Below are 22,842 nucleotides of genomic sequence, written 5' to 3' on the forward strand. Positions count from 1 at the left end.
AAGGAAGGAAGGAAGGAAGGAAGGAAGGAAGGAAGGAAGGAAGGAAGATCATTAGAACCAGAAAGAATGTCCACCCGTCATACTCAATGTTAAAAAATCATGTGACTCAGCTGGGCACAGTGGCTCATGTCTGTAATCCCAGCACTTTGGGAGGCCGAGGTAGGTGGATCGCCTGAGGTCAGGAGTTCGAGACCAGCCTGGCCAACACAATAAAACCCTGCCTCTACTAAAAATACAAATATTAGCTGGATGTGGTGGCGGGTGTCTGTAATCCCAGCTACTCGGGAGGCTGAGGCAGGAGAATTGCTTGAAACTGGGAGACAGAGGTTGCAGTGAGTTGAGATTGTGCCATTGCATTCACTCCAGCCTGGGTGGCAAGACCGAAACACAGTCTCAAAAAAAAAAAGTGATTCTTTAAAACAAGGAAACTCATCCTTTTGCCCACTTATGGTATGATCATTTAAAATAACATTTTTAAAAATGTATAGTATAAACTTGGGGGAGGGTGTGGGGAGAAAGAAGGAAGCCTTTCTTCTCAGCACTTTCCAAAAGCAGACAGATGAAATACAGACCTAGCACTAGGATAATGACTTCAGATGAAGTCCTGTGAAAGCAAGTTGTGTCTGTCTCTCTGCCTGCCTGATGTGACATCAGCGGTCAAACTCTGGAAATAATGGCTAGAGGGCAAAATCTATTTTAGGTGTTCTCTCAATCCCCTTAGCCTTGCCAATCCACTTGTCCCCGGTTTATCAAATCCATGCTAGAACCTGGCCATACTGCTAAGTCTAAATCTCCAGGAAATATAACATTTAAAAAAGAAAAGACCGGGCCGGGCCTGGTGGCTCACGCCTGTAATCCCAACACTTTGGGAGGCCGAGGCAGACAGATCACCTAAGGTCAGGAGTTTGAGGCTAGCCTAGCCAACATGGTGAAACCGTCTCTACTAAAAATACAAAATTAGCCGGGCATGGTGGTGGGTACCTGTAATCCCAGCTACTCAGGAGGCTGAAGCAGGAGAATCGCTTGAACCCAGGAGGCGGAGGTTGCAGTGAGCTGAGATCGCACCATTGCACTCCAGCCTGGGCAAAAAGAGTGAAATTCCATCTCAAAAATAAATAAAAGACTTAAATACAGATGAAACACAAAGGTAGGGGCAGTAAACCTACTTAGCAAATAAGGTTCTGCATTTCCTTTTCCCTTTGGTATGAGTGCAATAATCTTGTCCTCAGTCTAGGACTCTTCTTGTATTTCCAATCAATTCCTTCCAGGGACCCCACCTAATCCTTTGTACATGGTCCCAGTTGTCTGCCTTCCTGAGGTAAACACATCCCTAAAACATTCTGTGTGAAGGAGATGTTCACAGTACAAATAATACTTTTCCACTGAATTTAATTCCGATTCCCTAGTATTTTTATCATGGTTTCTAATCTATCTCTTGGCTACAACAAGTGAGTCATTTGTAAAGTGAAGAATTTATTTTAAAGTGAGCAATCATACCACCCATTTTCTGTTTTCATCCAGAGAGGCATCTAAAAATGACTTTCCCCTTGCAGTCCCAAAGTTCTCAAATCTACACTCACCTCTTTGCCCGAAGCTTCCAGCCTCAACTATGCTAAGGTCTCTCTCTGCCTTGCTTAGAGCCCCACCCTGGCTGTGATAGTTTTCTAGAGATGCCCAACCAAGTATCACAGAGTTGCTAAAGAACAGGAATTTATTTTTCCACAGGTCTGGAAGCTAGAAGTCCAAGATCAAGATGTCAGCAGGGTTGGTGTCTTCTTTTTTTTTTTTTTGAGGCGGAGTCTTGCTCTGTCGCCCGGACTGGAGTGCAGTGGCCAGATCTCAGCTCACTGCAAGCTCCGCCTCCCGGGTTTACGCCATTCTCCTGCCTCAGCCTCCCGAGTAGCTGAGACTACAGGCGCCCGCCACCTCGCCCAGCTAGTTTTTGTATTTTTAGTAGAGACGGGGTTTCACCGTGTTAGCCAGGATGGTCTCGATCTCCTGACCTCATGATCCGCCCGTCTCGGCCTCCCAAAGTGCTGGGATTACAGGCTTGAGCCACCGCGCCCGGCAGGGTTGGTGTCTTCTAGGGCCTCTCTCCTCAGCTTGTAGATGGTTTTCTCTCTGTACCTGTCTATATCCACATTTCTTCTTGTAAGGTCACTGGTCATATTGGATTAGGGCCCACCCATAATTTTATTTTAACCACTTCTTTAAAGACCCTATTTCCAAATACAGTCACATTCTAGGGCCCCCTGCCTTAAGGGACAACATCCACCACATATGCTAAAAGGAAGCATTAACTTGGAAAGAAATGGAATTACATTTCTTTGTGCCAATTGCCATAAGAAGCAAGGCAGAAAGACCAAGAGAAGCATGTCTTCATTTTCTCAACTCTCTACTCCACCGTCTACGTCCTTGATTTAAATGATTTCATGACACAAGTAGGAACAGATCCTTTGGGCAACTCAGCAGCTAAGCCAACATCACCTTAAGCAAAATGTTAGACATGAAAATGTCACATTACATAGAAAATAGGGTTAAGAGACCACCGCTACAATAAGAAGACTGTGTGTATTTTTTTTCTCTTACATTGTTTGTGTAACTAGGATTCCTGTACATAATTTCTTTGTATGCATATATACCCATATATTATATATAACATTTATTGAGATCCAGCCATGTGCCAGGCACTGCTTTAAAAGCATTACGTGTACTAGCTCACTTAATCCTCATGATAGCCCCATGAGGTAGATACTTTTATGATCCCCATTTTACGGACAAGGTGCTGCAGCACAGAAGTTAAGCCGCTGCCCAAGGACTCGCAGCTGGTAAGTGTTGGAGGTGAGATTTGACCCTGGAAGTCTGGCTTTGGTATCTTATGCATCACAGTTAGCAGTCTATTGCTTATTTTGATCAAGTATTTTCTATTTCTAATACGCAATTAACATATAAAACACTGTTAGTTCCATTGAAAAACCCACTGCAGGCATTTCAGAAGGGGCTGCAAACCCCTTTGAGCAGGCTCCCAATAGGCTACCTCTCCTGGGTTGTCAGCAGCTGCTTTGCTCCTCTGTGAACTTTTTCCTAAATAGCAAAGTGGCCTCAAGAAGACCTCTAGCCTCAAGAAGCTCCCCACTCTTACCCCGTCTCTACTAAAAAATACAAAAAAGTAGCCGGGCGAGGTTGGCGGGCGCCTGTAGTCCCAGCTACTCCGGAGGCTGAGGCAGGAGAATGGCGTGAACCCGGGAGGCGGAGCTTGCAGTGAGTGGAGATCGCGCCACTGCACTCCAGCCTGGGCAACAGAACGAGACTCCATCTCAAAAAATAAATAAATAAATAAATAATGAAAAAAAGAAGCTCCCCACTCTTGTACTGGCAACTGGCAATACAGTGTACAAATGTACACTGCTTCAGCTGGTCCTAGACAACCTGGGAACAAATGCATCCCCACAAGGAAATATTAGAGTTGGGGACCAGGTGAAATCAGTCATACCTTCAGGACCCTCCATATATACTTTCCTTATTCAGCCCATACTCAGTACTAAGAACTTGTTTAAGTTATTTACACATATTAGCTCACTTTAGCCTAGAAGAAGCCTACAAGAAGATACTAATGTTCATCATTAAGAACAATGTATATAAAAATGTAAACTGCAAAATGTGTTAAAAATCTTAAGCTTTAATAAGCTGGAGTTAAAAGAGAAATTGAATTCAATCACACTATCCTTACTCAAGTTCAAAACCATATATATTTTCAAAAATTATTTTGTGTAGAGATGTGGCCTCACTGTTACCCAGGCTAGTTTGGAACTCCTGGGCTCAAACAATTTTCCCATCCCAGCCTCCCAAAGTGCTGGGATTACAGGCACAAGCCACCTCAGCCAGTCCAAAAATATTTTTCTTAAATCATACTCTCACCAAAATGTTTTGTCTCACTCCACTTCCAAAGTGACTCATGGAAGCCATGAAAACCAGAACCAATAATAGTAATGGGATTAAAAATAAACAGAATTTATTAAATATCTACTGTGTCCCAAAATGGCATGTGTTTCTTTTCTTCTTTTTTTTTTTTTTTTTTTTTGTAGAAATGGGGGTCTCACTATCTTTGCCCAGGTTGGTCTGGAACTCTTGGTCTCAAGCAATCCTCCCGCCTCAGCCTCCCAATGCACTGGGATTACAGGCATGTGCCGTCCAAAGGTGTTTCCTGGACTCACACTGCTTTGATGTCTCAGGTCTGCATCTACAAACTACTGCATGTTGAGAAAGTCCTGTAACTTTCCCATGTCTCAGTTTCCTCATCTGTAAGTGGGATGACAAACGTACCTATCTTGTAGGGTTGTTGTCAGGATGAACTGAGGTAGCACATGTAAAACATTCAGTAAAACACCTAGCATGTTGTAAGAATGTAGAAGTGCGTGCGGCTATCATCAAAATCTCACAATCTTGGTAATACACATTTTTACATCTGAAGAAAACATCTGAGGCTTAGACCTAAACTTGCCCCAGGTAACTCACTAGAATGTGGCTGGAGCGGGGGACGGTGGTGAAGTTCCAACCTAGGTGTGGTGGATTCGACAGCCTGCGGTCTGAACCAGCCCCTAGGGACCTTTACCCTGAGAGCGGAAGAAAGGCAAACAGGCGGAAGCCCACAGCCAAAGCCATTGTGCTGCGCATGATCCGTGGCAACCCTCCTTCCCTGACCTTTGCCCACTGGAAAAGCCAATCCCAAGGCAGCTTGGGGTAAGGGGGCGGGGCCTTGTGGTTGGCATAGCAACAGAAAAGGGTCAACCTCACCTGGGAGTTAGGGCGGGGTTGTTTGTCACTAAGGAATCGTTGCTGAATGACACCACAGTGGAGAACCAGAGCCCCGGGCTTTTCTAAACAAACAGCCCTGGTCACTGCTGGATTCAAAGTGTACCGCCGGGGCCGGGCGCGGTGGCTCATGCCTGTAATCCCAGCACTTTCGGAGGCTGAGGCGGGCAGATCACGAGGTCAGGAGATCGAGACCATCCTGGCCAAAATGGTGAAACCCCGTCTCTACTAAAAATAGAAAAATTAGCTGGGCGTGATGGCGGGCGCCTGTAATTCCAGCTACTCATACTCAGGAGCCTGAGGCAGGAGAACCACTTGAACCCGGGAGTCGGAGGTTACAGTGAGCCAAGATCGTGCCACTGCACTCCAGCCTGGCGACAGAGCAAGACTCCGTCTGAAAAAAAAAGAAAATTGCACCGCCGGGCCCACCTGCCTCAGCAAGCAATGCTGGTCAGCGCCCTCGGGCAAACAAACTACCTCCAGCATCCGGGAACTTACCCTCCAGGCGGAAGGAAAGAATGCGGGGACAGAGACGTGTCTTTGGAGAAGCTCCTTAGGAGATGAAGGAACACCAAATGATGCCTGACGTTTTTACGACTCCTCTTTGAAGGTTGTGTCCCATCTCTTTTCAGAAGAATTAGCCATGTTTTGTGAATTCCAGGTGCCGTCTTCAAAAATACCAGTCACCAAAATGGCAGAGACAGCCACCTGAGACCAATTAGAACATCCACATCAGTGGAAGAGAGCTCCAGTGGTAAATTTCCTAGAGGTACAACGATTGATTTCATGATGTATTATTGTTCCATAAGGTGACTTTAAAACAGGGCAAGGCCGGGCGCGGTGGCTCACGCCTGTAATCCCAGCACTTTGGGAGGTCGAGGCGGGTGGATCATGAGGTCAGGAGATCGAGACCATCCTGGCTAACACAGTGAAACCCCGTCTCTACTAAAAAATACAAAAAATTAGCCGGACATGGTGGCGGGCGCCTGTAGTCGCAGCTACTCGGGAGACTGAGGCAGGAGAATGGCGTGAACCCGGGAGGTGGAGCTTGTAGTGAGCTGAGATCGCGCCACTGCAGTCCAGCCTGGGTGACACAGCGAGACTCTATCTCAAAAAAAAAAAAATCAAAAAAAAAAAAAAAAAAACAGGACAAAAGTCATGAGTCGTATCTTTATTTCATCTTGTCGTTAATATTATATCAGGGAATTTTCTTGAAAAAATAAGCACTTGTGGTACAAATTTGTATGCATTCATAAGTACTTCATTGTAACTTTAATAGTAAGTAAACTTTGGGTTTATTAGGGTGTAGGAGAGAAAACCCTACAAACAGAAATAAAACAATTGTGATTAATCATTCTTTCATTAATCCCTGGGAGAAGCAGAGTGCGCATACTGTGGGCTGAGGCCCACTAAGAAGGACCTGGATTCACATCCTAGCTTTGTCCCTTGTATGTGACCTTGGGCAGGTCTCATAACCCGCACTCCTTTGCAAAATGAGGATAATAATATCTACTTCTGAGAGCTGTTTTCAGAGGATGAAAGTGCATAAGAAGTGCCTTATCTTACACATGGCCCAGTCTTGGCTCAAAAATGTTACTTTTCTTTCTTGAATATCCCCACTTCCTCTTGAACAGCCGCCCCCAAGGCAGTTAGTTGCTCGTCTTTCTTCCTAATCCCCATATAATTTGTTCTGAGCAGAACAAATTTTATCCCAGTAGCTTAGAACAGTGGCCAGCCCACAGCAGGTACTTGGTAAGTGTCTGTTCATCTGGCCTTGGTTGTGCTATAATTTATGTGCTGGCTGCGAGCTCCCAGGGATAGGAACTGCGTGAGCTAGCATCTAGCATAGTACCTAGTACATAGTGCCTACTACACAGGCTACACTCAGTAACATAGTTGTGTTACTACGCATTGCACTTCTCATTTTTGCAAGGTACACAAACATCTGTCTTCAGCAGCCAGGCAGGAGAATTAAGATAAAAGCGATAAAGTCTGTGACAAACTAGAAGCATTCCCATTCAACTAAACAAAACACACTTTTCTGGCCAAACACAACAATCTGTCCACAGGATTTACCCCTCTACAATAAAACTGCCACCATAAATAAAGCTTTGTAATTAACAAGCTCTTTTTTTTTTTTGGCAGGGTATCAATCTGTCTCCCAGGCTTGAAGGCAGGAGTAAAGTGACATGTGGTTCACGGTAGCTTCAACCTCCTAGGCTCAAGTGATCCTCTCATCTCAGCCTCCCAAGTAGCTGGGACCACAATCACATGCCACCATGCTAGGCTATGTTTTTTATTTTTTGTAGAGATGAGGTCTTGCCAGGTTACCCAGGCTGGTCTTGAACTCCTGGCCTCAAGCGATCCTCCCACTCCAGCCTCCCAAAGTATTGGGATTATAGGTGTGAGCCACCATGCCCAGCCCACAATTACTTTCTTATACGATCTTGGCTCAATGCAAACCTCTGCCCCAGGTTCAAGCAATTCTCCTGCCTCAGCCTCCCGAGTAGCTGGGATTACAGGCGCCCGCCACTATGCCTGGCTAATTTTTTTTTTTTTTTTTTTTTGTAGTAGATACAGGGTTTCACCATATTGGCCAGGCTGGTCATTTAATACTTGGGCAATTTTCTGAAGAAAGCATTTTTGAGTTCATTTTATAGGCATCTGATAGAGAAACTGAGGCTCAAATACAGTGATTTGTCCAAATCAAACTAAGTTAGTTAATAGCCAGCCAGGGATTTGCATTCATGTCTTCTAACATCGACCCAGGACTCCCGCTTCTCTTTACACCATAAGCTGTTCTTTATGTGCCACTGTTTTTCTCCTTTATAGTTTTTCTAGGACAAAAACCAAGCTCCATCAGAAGGTTAAACCTGTGTCAGGTTTACAGTCCAATGACCGCCATGGGTCATAATCCATCTGGAGCTATGAGCCTTTAGAAACAATGCCTTCTTTGCAACCAGAGGAGCGTGTTTTCCTTGAGTCATCAGCATAGAGAGTCTTGTTGACAGCAAGGTATGATGAGCATGATGAGTGGGCTGATAGGAAGAACTCTGCACCCAAATGGCAAATGAGGAAGCAGGCTCCTTGTATCAACATGAAGAATCTTTAAAGGAACTTGAGTTTGTAAGGAGAGCAAGAAAAACAAGATAGAGTCTCTTAGCAACTAGAGGAAGCAAGCATCTCATTTCTGTAGGCCGGTGTTGTCCAACAGAAACAAAATGTGAGCTACATATAATTTTAAATTTTCTAAATAGCAACACTAAAAAAGTAAAAAGACACAAAAGAAATTAATTTTAATACATTATATTTAACCTAATATATCCAATATATTTTTTCAACATGTGATCAATATAAAAATTATTACTGAGCTATTTTACTTTTTTTTTTTTTTTTTTGGAGACAGAGTCTCACTCTGTCACCCAGGCTGTAGTGCAGTGGCTCGATCTCAGCTCACTGCAACCTTGCCTCCTGGGTTCAAGCGATTCTCCTGCCTCAGCCAACTGGGTAGCTGGGATTAATTAGCACGTGCCACCATATCCGGCTAATTTTTGTATGTTTAGTAGAGACGGTTTCACCACGTTGGCCAGGCTGGTTTTGAACTCCTGACCTCAAATGATCTGCCTTCCTCAGCCTACTGGAGTGCATGAGCCACTGCACCTGCCATTCTCTTTTTGATTTACATTTCTTTTGATTTACATTTCTTTATTTCTTTTTTTTTTTTTTTTTTTTTTTTTTTTGGACAAAGTCTTTGAAATCCAGTGTGCATTTTACATTTACACTCAGTGGCACTGACCATATTTCAAGTACTCAGTAGCAGCTGGGTGCAGTGGCTCACACCTGTTATCCCAGCACTTTGGTAGGCTGAGGCGGGCGGATCACCTCAGGTCAGGAGTTCGAGACCAGCCTGGCCAACATGGTGAAACTCTGTCTCTATTACAAAAAAAAAAATTAGTCGGGCATGGTGGCGGGTGCCTATAATCCCAGCTACTCGGGAGGCTGAGGCAGGAGAATCACTTGAATCCAGGGCAGAGGTTGCATTGAGCCAAGATCGTGCCACTGCACTCCAGCCTGGGTGACAGAGCAAGACTCTGTCAAAAAAAAAAGAAGTACTCAGTAGCCACATGTGGCTAGTGGCTGCCATCTTGGACAGCACAGATCTAGGCCAAAGAAATTCCTAAAGGTCTATATTTCTGGCATAGTAGAAATGAGTGACATGGCTCTCTTCAAGGCCACTGAGAGCTCTCATTTCCAATCCTACTAGTCCAGTTTGAAGACTGATCTTTTAGGGCCAACTTCAAACTTTGCCGCCATTTTGGGGGAAGCCGTGTCAATTTCCAGCCAGTTGCTCTGCAAAGCCAATCAGAGCCCATTATGTTAGGCTCTCTGTTTTTGCCTTGCAAGAGTGCAGTCCTCAGCATGTCCCCTTTCAAACACCTATTATTCTGGTGCTGTCTTCAGTGATGCCATGACTGGCAGTGATTAGGGTGACATTTTTTATGTGCCTGAGTTCACAGAGCAAATTACATAGCGTGAGTGGCATGGTGATTAAGTGGCTGTGTGTAAAGACTAAAATCGCTACATTTGCATGTCTCTGAATAATGAGATTCTTATCTCCATTGGCAATGAGGTCGAAATTGATAGCGCTATTAACTGTTTACACAGTAAGCACAATTTTCTATTCTCTCTCTCTCTCTCACTGGTTTCAAAGCAGCCAAAAGCTACCCCACTGAGCCCCCTAGCAACCTTCCCAAATAAGTTTTCCATAATAAGAGATTTCCACAACCCCCTCAATGAATTTTCTGGCTGCCTTCCAGAGCCCACAGATAATTCAATCCACCCTCTTGATTTCACAGGAAAGAAGCTGCAGTGTAGAGAGGTGAGATTTGTCCAAGGTCACACAGAAAGAAAGAGGGCTGGAAAACAGAGGACTCCAACAATACCCATTCCTTCTCTGATTTGTGCCCTTTGGTGCCTGGCTGCAGCTTTGGAATAATGAAGTCCCACCTTCCAGCCTACATACATAGTGTGCATTCTGGTCACACACCCATTTTTCTGCTGAAGAGATGATGAAACTGGCTGAAATTATAATTTGATTCTCCAAACACAAAGACCTTTTCAGTTGACCCTAGAGATGAGCCCTAACTAGACTTTGAATCAGCAAACATCAATTTTCGCAGCAATGAAATAAATATATGGAGAGATAGTTATAGTTACAGTGGGTTATAAAACAGGGCAAGGGAAAGCTGTGATTGTTTATTTGGCTCTGCTCCTAGCAATGAAGTATTTATCCATCAGCCATGTGGCAGTGACATTTTTGATATGAAGTGCAAGTTTGAGTTGAATTAATAACTAAAGAGACCATTTTTAAAAGTAGATCATCAGCGTAGCAACCCAAAAATGCTTCTGAGAAAGTGCTTCACTAGCAGTATCACAAAACATGAGGAGGAAAAAAACTCTCTCCAATTAAATTCTAACTCACTGGTGCTTTAGTGGTGGAACAAACAACCACAACAGCGTGAAGGTTAACTGCCTCAGCATAAAAAAGGAGACCGAGTAACGGGATTTGTCAGTAGATCGTGGCATCAGCTTAACATTTGTGGGAGTTAAATGAATGCATGAACAGTTGTAATGCTGAGTTCCATTAATAAATATGATGGTGAAATGGCTGGAGTGAAGCATTATTATTTATTATGAACTAAAACGGACTATTTGTGATATATCTTAAAAGTACTGAGTGCCTTAAAATCACTAGAAGGGTTCATTACCTCTGTATCCCATCAATAACCAAAGATCTTGTCCTAGGAGTCAAAACTGAAGGAGATTCCAGGTAGCATAAAGCACAAGAAAACTGGTTCCTATTTAGCAGTGGGTAAAGGAGTTGTGAAATCCTTCCGGACTCCACTTAAACTTTGCTAGGTTGAAAAAGACCCTCCCTGGAACCCATAGACTAAATTCTAAATTACCCTTCTTTGGTATAAGTCACCATATTTCTTCTTTTTTTTTTTTTTTTGAGATGGAGTTTCGCTCTTGTTGCGCAGGCTGGAGTGCAATGGTGCAATCTCGGCTCACTGCAACTTCCGCCTCCCGGGTTCAAGCGATTCTCCTGCCCCAGCCTCCCAAGTAGATGAGATTACAGGCAAGTGCCATCACGCCCGGCTAATTTTGTGTTTTTAGTAGAGACGGGGTTTTGCCATGTTGGCCAGGCTGGTCTCCAACTTCAAGCTTAAAGTGATCTGCCCACGTCGGCCTCCCAAAGTGCTGGGATTACAGGCGTGAGCCACCGCGCCCAGCTAAGTCACCATGTCTCTATATGCACTGTTTCATTTGTTGCATTTGTTAGACGAAGGTACTTACTGTTTGGACGAACGGAGGCAGGATGGAATCCGGGTTCTTCATCATTAACGTTTCCCGTGGGCGCAAAAATGCAGCCGGCGCCCAGGAAGGTGCAGATCAACTGGGCATGCGCCAGGTGACGTCAATCCAAAGAGACCAAGATTTACCTGGTCGCACCTGCGGAACGCCCCCTGACACGCCCGTGCCCCGCCTATTGCCCTCCCACTCCTAGAAAAGCCGCTCTTGGCCAGGGTCCCACGCGGCCTTCTCACAGTCCCACTCCTGTCGGGATGTCCGGACTGTGGGAACTCCGTCTGAGAGCCCCACCGGGGGACTCTGCCGGCCTTCTTTGCCGGAGGCCGACAGACTTCTTCCCCACACCTTAGGTTACCAAAATAAACTTGCAGTTTTGCTCCTACACTTGCCTACCCGCTGGTTCTTTTGTGCCCGCTCGGCTGGTCTTAGAAAAACAAATCACTTACTACCTGTCTTCTCCACAAAGTCTGTGACCTCTAGCAAGGTAGGGTGCCTGTGCACCTAACAGCATTATTCATCCATTCGAAATGTACCTACAGAGCACCTACTAAGAGTTAGGCAACATAGTGCTGCCCTCGTGTACTTTACATCCAGATAGGGGGACATGGACCATAAACAATTAAACAAGAGAGTTGATTTGCTTTTTTTTTTTTGGCAAGGTTTCACTATTGCCCAGGCTGAAGTACAGTGGCATGAACATAGTTCGGTGCAACCTCAAATGCCTGGGCTCAAGCAATTCTCCTGCCTCAGCTTTGCAAGTACCTGAGACTACAGACTCACCATCACACCAAGCTAATTTATTTATTTATTTTATTATTTTTTTTTTTTTTGAGACAGAGTCTCGCTGTGTTGCCAGGCTAGAGTGCTGTGACATGATCTCAGCTCACTGCAACCTCCAACTCCCTTGTTCAAGGGATTCTCCTGCCTCTGCCTCACGGGTAGCTGGGATTGCAGGCATGCGCCACCACACCTGGCTAATTTTTGTATTTTTAGTAGAGATAGGGTTTCACTATGTTGGCCAGGATGGTGTCGATCTCCTGACCTTGTGATCCGCCTGCCTTGGCCTCCCAAAGTGCTGGGATTACAGGCATGAGCCACCAAGCCCAGCTTTTTTTTTTTTTTTTTTTTTTTTTTTTTTTAAGATGGCATCTCACTCTGTCACCAGGCTGGAGTTCAATGGTGTGATCTTGGCTCACGGCAACCTCCACCTCCCGGGTTCAAGCGATTCTTCTGCCTTAGCCTCCCGAGCATGTGCGACTACAGGTGCTCACTACCACACCAAGCTAATTTTTGTATTTTTAGTAGAGACAGAGTTTCACCATGTTGGCCAGGATGGTCTCGATCTATTGACCTCGTGATCTGCCCTCCTCGGCCTCCCAAAGTGCTGGGATTACAGGTGTGAGCCACCCTGCCCAGCCATACCCAGCTAATTTATATATATATATAAAATATATATATATATTTTGTTTGTTTGTTTGTTTTTGTAGAGACAGGGTCTTGCTATGCAGCCCAGGTTGGTCTCAAACTTCTGGCTTCAATCTTCCTGCCTTGGCCCCCCAAAGCATTAGATTACATTTGTGAGCCACCGCACCTGGCTTTATTTTAGATAATAATATGGGAGACTGATCACAGAAGGTTTCCCTGAGGAAATGAGATTAAGGAAACCTGATATTGAAAGTTCTGGGCTGGACATAGCAGCTCACACCTGTAAGCCCAACATTTTGGGAGACCGTGGTGGGCAAATCACTTGAGCTCAGGAGTTCAAGACCAGTCCAGGCAACATGGCGAAACCCTGTCTCTACTAAAAATACAAAAATTAGCCAGGTGTGGTGTTGCATGTCTGTAGTCCCAGCTACTCGGGAGGCTGAGGTGGGAGGATGGCTTGAGCCTGGTAGGCAAAGGTTGCACTGAGCCAAGATCACACCACTGCACTCCAGCCTTGATGACAGAGGGACAGAGGGAGACCCCGTCTCAAAAAATAAAAATAAAAATAAGTTCTGGATAGATATGAGCTGAGAGGAGTGAAAAATAAAAAAAAAAAAAAAAAAGAAAAACAATTTTTTATAAAGAAGAAAATTCTGGGTAAGGGGCATTCCAGGCAACCAGAAGAGCAGGTGGAAGGGCCGCAAGGTGGAAACAAGTGGCTATGGAGACGAGGAGAAGATGAAGTCAAGGAGGCAGATTAGGGCTGGATTATGTGCTTGGCACAGAGTAAACATATGTTTCATCAACAAGTGGGCACATATCAGGTCTAAGTGCAGGCGGAACGTAATTCTTGCTACCCTGCGGGTGACCAAAATACAAAAGTAAAGCGTAGATGTTAAGTGTTGTCTCCACAAAAATGACTACGTGATGTATATTGCATTCGTTAATTAGCTAGATTTAACCATTCCATAGTGTATATACACTTCAAAACATCACGTTGTACACAATAAATACATACAATTTTATCTGTCAATTTAAAGAAATAGTGGTTGTTCTAGGGTTTACAATGTTCATATTTTATTTACAATAGTCTGCCTTCAAAGAATATTACATTACTGCACTTACAGTTTAAGAAACTTATGATAGTATAGTTACAATTCCCCCACCCTTTGGTCTTTTAATCCTCACAATACACTTACTGTATATTTGTTTACACTGTTAAATATCATTGATTGATTTTTTTTTTTAAATCCTCTGTCAAAAAAAAAAAAAACCTAGGAACAGTGTTTCTCATGTCTGTAATCCCTGTAATCCCAGATTTGAGAGGCTGAGGCAAAAGGATCGCTTGAGCCCAGGAGTTTGAGGCTGCAGTGAGCTATGATTGCGCCATTGTACTCTGGCCTGGGCAACAGAGCTAGGCCCTGTCTCTTAAAAAAATAAATAAATAAGAGAGAGAGAGAGAGAAAGGTAAAGGCTAGAAACTTGAAATTTCAAGAGGACCACAACAGGTAAATAAGATGAGTCCTGGGGACTCAGAGAAAATGAAAATGAGATATTTGAGGGAGCCTATAATAAACCTCAAATTGCTGCAGAGGAAGTCAGGGCAAGGGAGCTAAATGCAGGCTGACATCACATGGGGCAGGTTCCTAAAGGCAGGATGTGAACTGGGCCTTGAATCACACACAGGAATTTATTCAGTAGGATAAATAAGGAAGGTAGGGCACTCCAGGAAAATCAGTCTTATCACATTACCCCAGTGGAACTACGACATTTATTTCCAGGATGTTATGTAAATCCATACTACACTCGTTACACAAAGAGACAATTGATTATGTGCATGGAGTATAGAAGTTGGATCAAATTTATTGGCAGGGCACAGTAGCTCACACCTGTAATCCCAGTACTTTAGGAGACCAAGGCAGGCGGATCACCAGGTTGGGAGATCGAGACCATCCTGGCCAACATGGTGAAATCCCATCTCTACTAAAAATACAAAAATTAGCCGGGTATGGTGGCGCACGCCTGTAGTCCCAGCTACTCCGGAGGCTTGAACCCGAAGGCGGAGGTTGCAGTAAGCCAAGACTGCACCACTGTACTCCAGCCTGGCGACAGAGCAAGACTCTGTTTAAAAAAAAAAAAAATCAAATTTGTTTTCAGTTTTAGGCTTAAATTGTCCCCCTTGAAATTCATAGACTCCTCAACTAGTGGAGAATTGCCTATCTTGAGCTCATCCATAGTGAAATGTATGAGTTACGGATCTGTAAGGGATGTTCTAATTTTCTCATTTGCTGGAAACTCACTAGCCTGCTATTCTTGTTGTGGTGGTTTAGTTCTTTTTAGCACTTTGTTAATCAAACTGTGTTGGAGATGGTGCTAGGGTGATCCAACCTCCTATTATAAGGTCTGCGAGACATGAGTGACAGCGCCACCACCCAACCAAGAGGCCTCACCAGAAACTAGGGTGGCATCCTTGACACCACCCTTTCTCTCAGGACCCCCAGTCAATCTAACCAGTGAAGTGCTGTCAATTCTACTTCTCAAGTAACTCAAATCTGTCATTTTTGCTCCTTGCTTGTCACACTGCCTTATTCAGCCCCTAAACATTTCTTACCTAAATCCCACCCTTTAATTTCCACCTCACCTCCAGCTATTTTTAAACATTCCCTTCCAATCCCCATAACCTCCCTGTGACTGCTTGAACACTCACCATAATATATGTACACACCCTTCACGATTTGCCTACTTTTTCATCCTCATCTTACTCCATGCCTCCCAAACAGCCTGAGTTCAAGAAAACTGAGCCATTTATGGTTCCCCCAAAGCCACATGCTGCTGGTAGTCTCCACCACTTTGTGCTTGCAATTTCCTCTGCCTAGAATGTCCTTGCCCAGCCCTGTGTGGACTCTTGTTATTCATCCTTTAAGACTCAGCTTGGGCCGGGCATGGTGGCTCACACCTGTAATCCCAGCACTTTGGGAGGCCGAGGCAGGCAGATCACCTGAGGTCAGGTATTTGAGACCAGCCTGGCCAATATGGTGAAACCCCAACTCTACTAAAAATGCAAAATTAGCCAGGTGTGGTGGTGCACGCCTGTAGTCCCAGGTACTCTAGAGGCTGATGTAGGAGAATCACTTGAACCTGGGAGGTGGAGGTTGCAGTGAGCCGAGGTCATGCCACTGCTCTCCAGCCTGGACAATAGAACAAGATTCCATCTGATTTCTATGAACAAGATTAGGGGTTTTTCTTAATTTTTTTTTTTTTTTCCGAGACAGTCTTGCTCTATTGCCCAGGCTGGAGTGCAATGGCGTGATCTTAGATCACCTCCCCCTCTAGGTTCAAGCAATTCAAGCAATTATCCCGCCTCAGCCTCCCTAGTAGCTGGGATTACAGGCACATGCCACCACGCCTGGCTAATTTTTGTATTTTTAGTAGAGACGGGGTTTCACTATGCTGGCCAGACTGGTCTCGAACTCCTGACCACGTGATCTACCCACCTCAGCCTCCCAAAGTGCTGGGATTACAGGCGTGAGCCACTGCACCTGGCCAAGATTAGGGGTTTTTCTTCTGTAGGTTCTGTAGCATCTCAGGTAAAATCCTATTTTAGCATTCCTATATTGCTGTAATTAATACTAGACATATCTGTCTCATCTGACATGGGTAGGAACTATGTACCAGCCATATTTTTATCCCTTTTTTCTCTCTCTCTTTTTTAAGAGGCAAGACCTCGCTCTGTCACCCAGGCTGGAGTACAGTGGCATGATCATAACTCACTGCAGCCTTGAATTCCTAGACTCAAGGGATCTTCCTGCCTTACCACCTAAGCAGCTGGAACTACAGGTGCGTACCACCACCCTCTGCTATTTTTTTTATTTTTGTGAAGAGGTAAAGTCTTGCTATGTTCCTGAGACTGGTCTCAAACTCCTGATCTCAAATGATTCTCCTGCCTTGGTCTCAAAGAACTCTGGGATTATAGGTGTAGGTCACCCTGCCCACCCTATTCCCATTCATAGTACACCATCAGTAAATACTTGTCAAAGTAATGACTAAGCAAATGTATTTTTGTATTTTTAGGACATTATTATACATGCCTAGTCCTTACAACCACTACTAGACCAGAGAATTATTGTTAGCATCCCAGGAAAGAAATAAAGTTAGAGTACAGGCTGGGTGCCCTGACCCACACCTGTAATCCCAGCAATTTGGGAGGCTGAGACAGGAGGATCACTTGAGGCTGGGAATTTGAGACCAGCCTGGGCAACATAGGGAGACCCCTCTCTACAAAAAATTTAAAAATTATCTGGACATCATTGGCGTGAGCCTCTGGTCCCAGCTAGTCGGAAGGCTAAGGTAGGAGTATCACTTGACTCTGGGGGTTTGAGGCTTCAGTGAGCCATGATCATGCCACTACACTACAGTCTGGATGACAGAGCAAGACTCCATCTCAAAAAAAAAAAAAAAAAAAAGGAATTAGAGTACAAAGAAGCCATCAACCCAACTTCCCGCTGAGATACTACAAATGCCGAGGTTCACTTGGAACCTTTGCCACTTGGTTTATGGGGCACAAAAGATGGCCTGGCTCCCTTAAGCCTTCCTTGGCAGTAAATGAATGGCCCTGCTTACGACTATCCCAGCTCCTACAGCCACTGACCAGAAGGCAGTTCCTGACAGCTGTTTGGACTTACGCATCACTCCGTGACTCACCTATTCATAAGCATCTCGGGAACTTGCCTTCAAGTATGTGTGGTGTAGTAACACTCAAGAGAACATAATTCCAAGCATGTGTCATAAACTGATTAGAACAAATTCCTCCCTTTAGTTATTTATTTATTTTTGAGACAGAGTCTCGCTCTGTCACCCAGGCTGGAGTGCAGTGGCACGATCTCGGCTCACTGCAACCTCTGCCTCCCGGGTTCAAGCGATTCTCTTGCCTCAGCCTCCCAAGTAGCTGGGATTATAGGTGCCCGCCACCATGCCAGGCTAATTTTTTGTATGTTTAGTAGAGACGGGATTTCACCTTGTTGGTCAGGCTGGTCTCAAACTCCTGACCTCGTGACCCGCTTGCCTCGGCCTCCCAAAGTGCTGGGATTACAGGCTTGAGTCACTATGCCCAACTCCTCCCATTATTTTAAAACCCAGGATTCAAGGTGTGAAGGGCAAGAAACCGTCAATAGCCCAAACAACGTAATTTCATTCTAGAACAAAGAGGTTACTAGTATTTAGTAAGATGGGCTATGCACTAATGATTTTGTTAATAGCTATAACTTTGCAAGAATTTAGTATGTTGCAGGCATTATTCTAGGGTTGTTTATGTGTACCATCTTATTTCATCCTCAAAATAGCCATTCAAGGTAGGTACTCTATTTTAGACACATTTTCCAGATGGAGGGAGTGTGCAGAAACACAGATTAGGTAACAAGTTAAAGAAACAGTACTGTGGAGCTTCAAAACCAGACAATCTGATTCTAAAGCTCACAGTGTTAGCTGGAGCACCCCCCAGCAAACAGCCCCCTCAGAACACCCCAGAATTATAGGAGTAAATGAGGGAGCTCTCAGAATATGCTTCTATTTCTATCACATCTCAAGGCTCTTTGAGACCTGCATTCCCATACCCTGTCTATCACCCCCACCCCAGCTCTTCTCTTCCAGCCTCTCCTCTGTACTCTCCCCACCTGCATTCCACACTCCAGCCAAGCTGAACAAGTCTCTGTTCCATCAACATTTCTTGCCTGCAGGCCTTATACATAGTGTCTTCTCCACCAGGCCCCCTGTCCCCTCTTAGCCCTCTGCACCTGTCCAACTAAATACACTCTAGTTTCCACTATCACAGACCTGTCACACTGTAGGGTAATTGCTTGTCTTAATGACCTGTCTTTCAACTGTGCCCTCCATGTGATCATATTTAATACTCATCACCTAGTACAATGTCTGACATATGGTAGATACCTAATAAATATATGATAGAAGGAAAAATGAAAAAATGAATGAATTGAATAAATGAATGCTGTTCATCACTGGCTCCTTTTTTTTTTTTTTTTTGAGACAGAGTCTCACTCTGTCGCCCAAGCTGGAGTGCAATGGCTCGATCTTGGCTCACTGCAACCTCCACCTCTCAGATTCAAGTGATTCTCCTGCCTCAGCCTCCCGAGTAGCTGGGATTACAGGGGCCCACCACCACATCTGGCTAATTTTTGTATTTTCAGTAGAGATGGGATTTTGCGCCGGGCGCGGTGGCTCAAGCCTGTAATCCCAGCACTTTGGGAGGCCGAGACGGGCGGATCACGAGGTCAGGAGATCGAGACCATCCTGGCTAACACTGTGAAACCCCGTCTCTACTAAAAAATACAAAAAACTAGCCGGGCGAGGTGGTGGGCGCCTGTAGTCCCAGCTACTCGGGAGGCTGAGGCGGGAGAATGGTGTAAACCTGGGAGGCGGAGCTTGCAGTGAGCTGAGATCCGGCCACTGCACTCCAGCCTGGGGAACAGAGCGAGACTCCGTCTCAAAAGAAAAAAAAAAAAAAAAAAAAAAAAGAGATGGGATTTTGCCATGTTGGTCAGGCTGGTCTCAAACTCCTGACTTCAAGATCTGCCAGCCTCGGCCTCCCAAAGTGCTGGGATTACAGGAATGAGCCACCACACCCAGACAATGGGACACTTTTAAGAGAGTCTCAAATGAATCTCTAAGATTTTGGCCAGACTCGGTGGCTCACGCCTGTAACCCTGCACTTTGGGAGGCCAAGGCGGGTGGATGAACTGAGGTCAGGAGTTCAAGACCAGCCTAGCCTACATGATGAAACCCTGTCTCTACTAAAAATACAAAAAATTAACTGGGCGTGGTGGTGTGTGCCTGTAATCCCAGCTACTCGGGAGGCTGAGGCAGGAGAATCGCTTCAACCTGGGAAGTGGAGGTGGCAGTGAGCCGAGATCACGTCACTGCACTCCAGCCTGGGCAACAAGAGCAAAACTCCGTCTCAAAAAAAAAAAAAAACTATAGGATTTCATCAAAAATTGATGTCCCTGTGACATCTTCTCCCCCAGCAAAATAAGGAGGCCCCTAGACTTCTCTAACTAAACTAAGAGGCTCTAAGGACCAAGCACTAATTACCTCTGAAGTTTTCCTTTCTCACTTTCCTGGCTCTCAGCCCAAATGCTAGTTATCAAATGGTACCTGGGTAACTTTCGGAGATATTTAAAGCTTCTAAAGCAAGATTCTTGACACTGCTCTAAGATGAACTTAATCATGATGCACTTTTTAAAACAATGTCTGGGTGTGGTCCAGCTTTGGGTTTATAAACATGCAATATACTACAGGCTGCTATAACAATATACCAGAGGCTCAGAATGAGACCCTATTTCAAATATAAACATTCTTCATATTTTTATAAGTAATTCTGCATCATTGTTAAACCATGCAAATGAGCTTTTCATGATTCCTAATGAGCAGCCTCTTAGTCACAGCACAAGACATCCCTCATGATAACAAATATGGAAGGAACTTGTTTCCATCTTGAATACAGACCTTCCTTCTGTCCTAGGACAGAAAGTGGAAAATCAGAGAAACGTGCTTTGTGTAATGTTCCATTTATTCTTCTTTCTGAAAGAGAGAAGGTAGGAACTACATCAGATGCATTCTGAGGTTTCCAATTCGGCAATACCAAACAAATGTTATAGGCTAAATTGTGTTCCCTAAAATCCATATGTTGAAGTCCTAACCCCCAGTACTTCAAAGTGTGACATTATTTGGAGATGCGGCCTTTAAACAGGTGATCAAGTTAAAATGACACTCTTTAGGGTGGGTCATAATCTAACCTTACTGATATCCTTATAAAAAGAGGAGATCAGGACCCAGACTGGACACAAAGGGAAGACCATGTGAGGACACACCGAGATGGTGGCAAGCCAGGGAGAGGGGCCTCAGCGGAAACCAGGCCTACAGATATCTTCACCTTCCATTCCAGCCCCAACAACCATCAGAAAATAAATTTCTGTTGTTCAAGCCGACGAGCCTCTGGTATATTGTTATAGCAGCCTGTAGTATATTGTTATGGCAGCCTGGCAAACTAATACAACAAATGATTTTTAAATGTTAGAGCAATTTTACAATCCTAGTGCATGATGTATTTTGTTTGTTTATTTGTTTGGGTTTTTGTTTTTGTTTTGTTTCATTTTGTTGAAATAGGGTCTCATTCTGTTGCCCAGGCTGGAGTGCAGTGGCATGATTTCAGCTCACTGTAACCTCTGCCTCCCCAGCTCAGGTGATCCTCTTGCCTCAAGCCTCTTGAGTAGCTGGGACTACAGGTATGTGCCACCATGCTCAGCTACTTTTTAAATTTTTTGTAGAGACGGGGTGTCACAATATTGACTAGGCCAATCTCAGACTCCTAAACTCAAGCAATCCTCCTGCCTCGGCCTCCCAAAGTGCTCAGATTACAGAAGTGAGCCTGGCCATGATGTGTTTTATCTGTCATTTTGGCTAAGAATGTTTAGACTCAACATCTATAATACAAATATTTTAAGTAAAATAACACCAACACTAATTAATTTGGGTTAAGAAATAATTTTTTGTGTGAATGCCATTAAGCCAATTTAAATTTTTAGTCCATCTTCTATGGAGAACAACAAAACCATTTTCAGCTTTTTCCATTTGAGGTTTTATTCAGCCGCAATAATTGTCACTGAATCAATGTTTATGAACATATATTTCATGACAAAGATATGACTCATCAGTGAATGTTTTGCCCAAATATGATTTGATCAATTGTGGCCTTTTATAATCTTTCTGCTGCAGTTAGTATTTATATTATATGGAAAATTTTATCAAATTTTTCAGGTCAAATTTTATAGGCAAAATTGTATTCTCTGGTCAATTTTTAAAAATAATAGTTGTATTGAGACATAATTCCCTAACCATAAAGCTTATTCTTTTCAAGTATACAGCTAACTGGTTTTAAGTATATACAAAGATTCACCCATCACCACTATCGAATTCCAGAATATTTTCTTTTGTTTTTTTGTTTTTTCTTTTGAGACAGAGTATCACTCTGTTGCCCAGGTTGGAATACAATGGTGCAATCTCAGCTCACTGCAACCTCTACCTGCTGGGTTTAAGCGATTCTTCTGCCTCAGCGTCTGGAGTAGTTGGGACTACAGGCACACAGCAGTTACTCCTGGCTAATTTTTGTATTTTTAGTAGAGATGGAGTTTCACCATATTGACCAGGCTAGTCTTGAACTCCTGACCTCAGGTGATCCACCCACCTCGGCCTCCCAAAGTGCTTGGATTACAGGCGTGAGCCACTGCACCCAGCCAAATTCCAGAACATTTTCATCATTCCTAAAACATACTTCCCATTTCTCCCTCCATGTCTCCCAGCCTCTGGCAACTACTACTCTACTCTCTATGGACTCACCTATTCTGGGCATTGCACATTCAGTCATGTGTTACTTAACAACAGGGAAACCTTCAGAGAAATGTGTCACCAGGTGGTTTTTGTTGTTGTGTGAACATCATAGGTGCATTTTTACAAACCTGGAAGAAATAGTCTACTGCATACCTAGGCTATTGTAACACAAAGGTAAGTATTTGTGTACCTAAACATATCTACACATAGAAAAGATGTACTGAAAATGGCCAGGCATGGTGGCTCACGCCTGTAATCCCAACACCTTGAGAGGCCAAGGCGGGTGGACCACTTCAGGCCAGGAGTTCAAGACCAGCCTGGCCAACATGGTGAAACCCCGTCTCTACTAAACACACAAAAATTAGCTGGGCGTGGTGGCACACACCTGTAATCCCAGCTACTCGGGGGACTGAGGCAGGAAAATTGCCTGAACCTGGGAGTCAGAGGTTGCAGTGAGCCAAGATTGCGTCACTGCACTCCAGCCTGGGTGACAAAGCAAGACTCTGTCACAAAAAATAATAATAATAATAATTTATATTTATAGATGGTTGAAAAACTCAAAAGAGGCATGATATTTTTGTAATTCATGAAAATTATATAAAATTCAAATTCATTAACTATAAATAAGGTTATATTGGAATAACACCACACTCAGCCACACCTACTCATCTAGGTACCATCTATTACTGCTTTCTCACTGCAATGACAGAGCTAAGTAGTTGTGACAGAAATCATTTGAGTCACAGAGCCTAAAATATTTACTAGCTGGTTCTTTACAGTAAAAGGTCTATCATATGGCTGAACCAATTCATCTTTATCTTTCAGATCATATGATAA

The sequence above is a fragment of the Piliocolobus tephrosceles genome, chromosome 10 (genome assembly GCF_002776525.5).
Source record: "Piliocolobus tephrosceles isolate RC106 chromosome 10, ASM277652v3, whole genome shotgun sequence".
In the NCBI taxonomy this organism is placed as follows: domain Eukaryota; kingdom Metazoa; phylum Chordata; class Mammalia; order Primates; family Cercopithecidae; genus Piliocolobus; species Piliocolobus tephrosceles.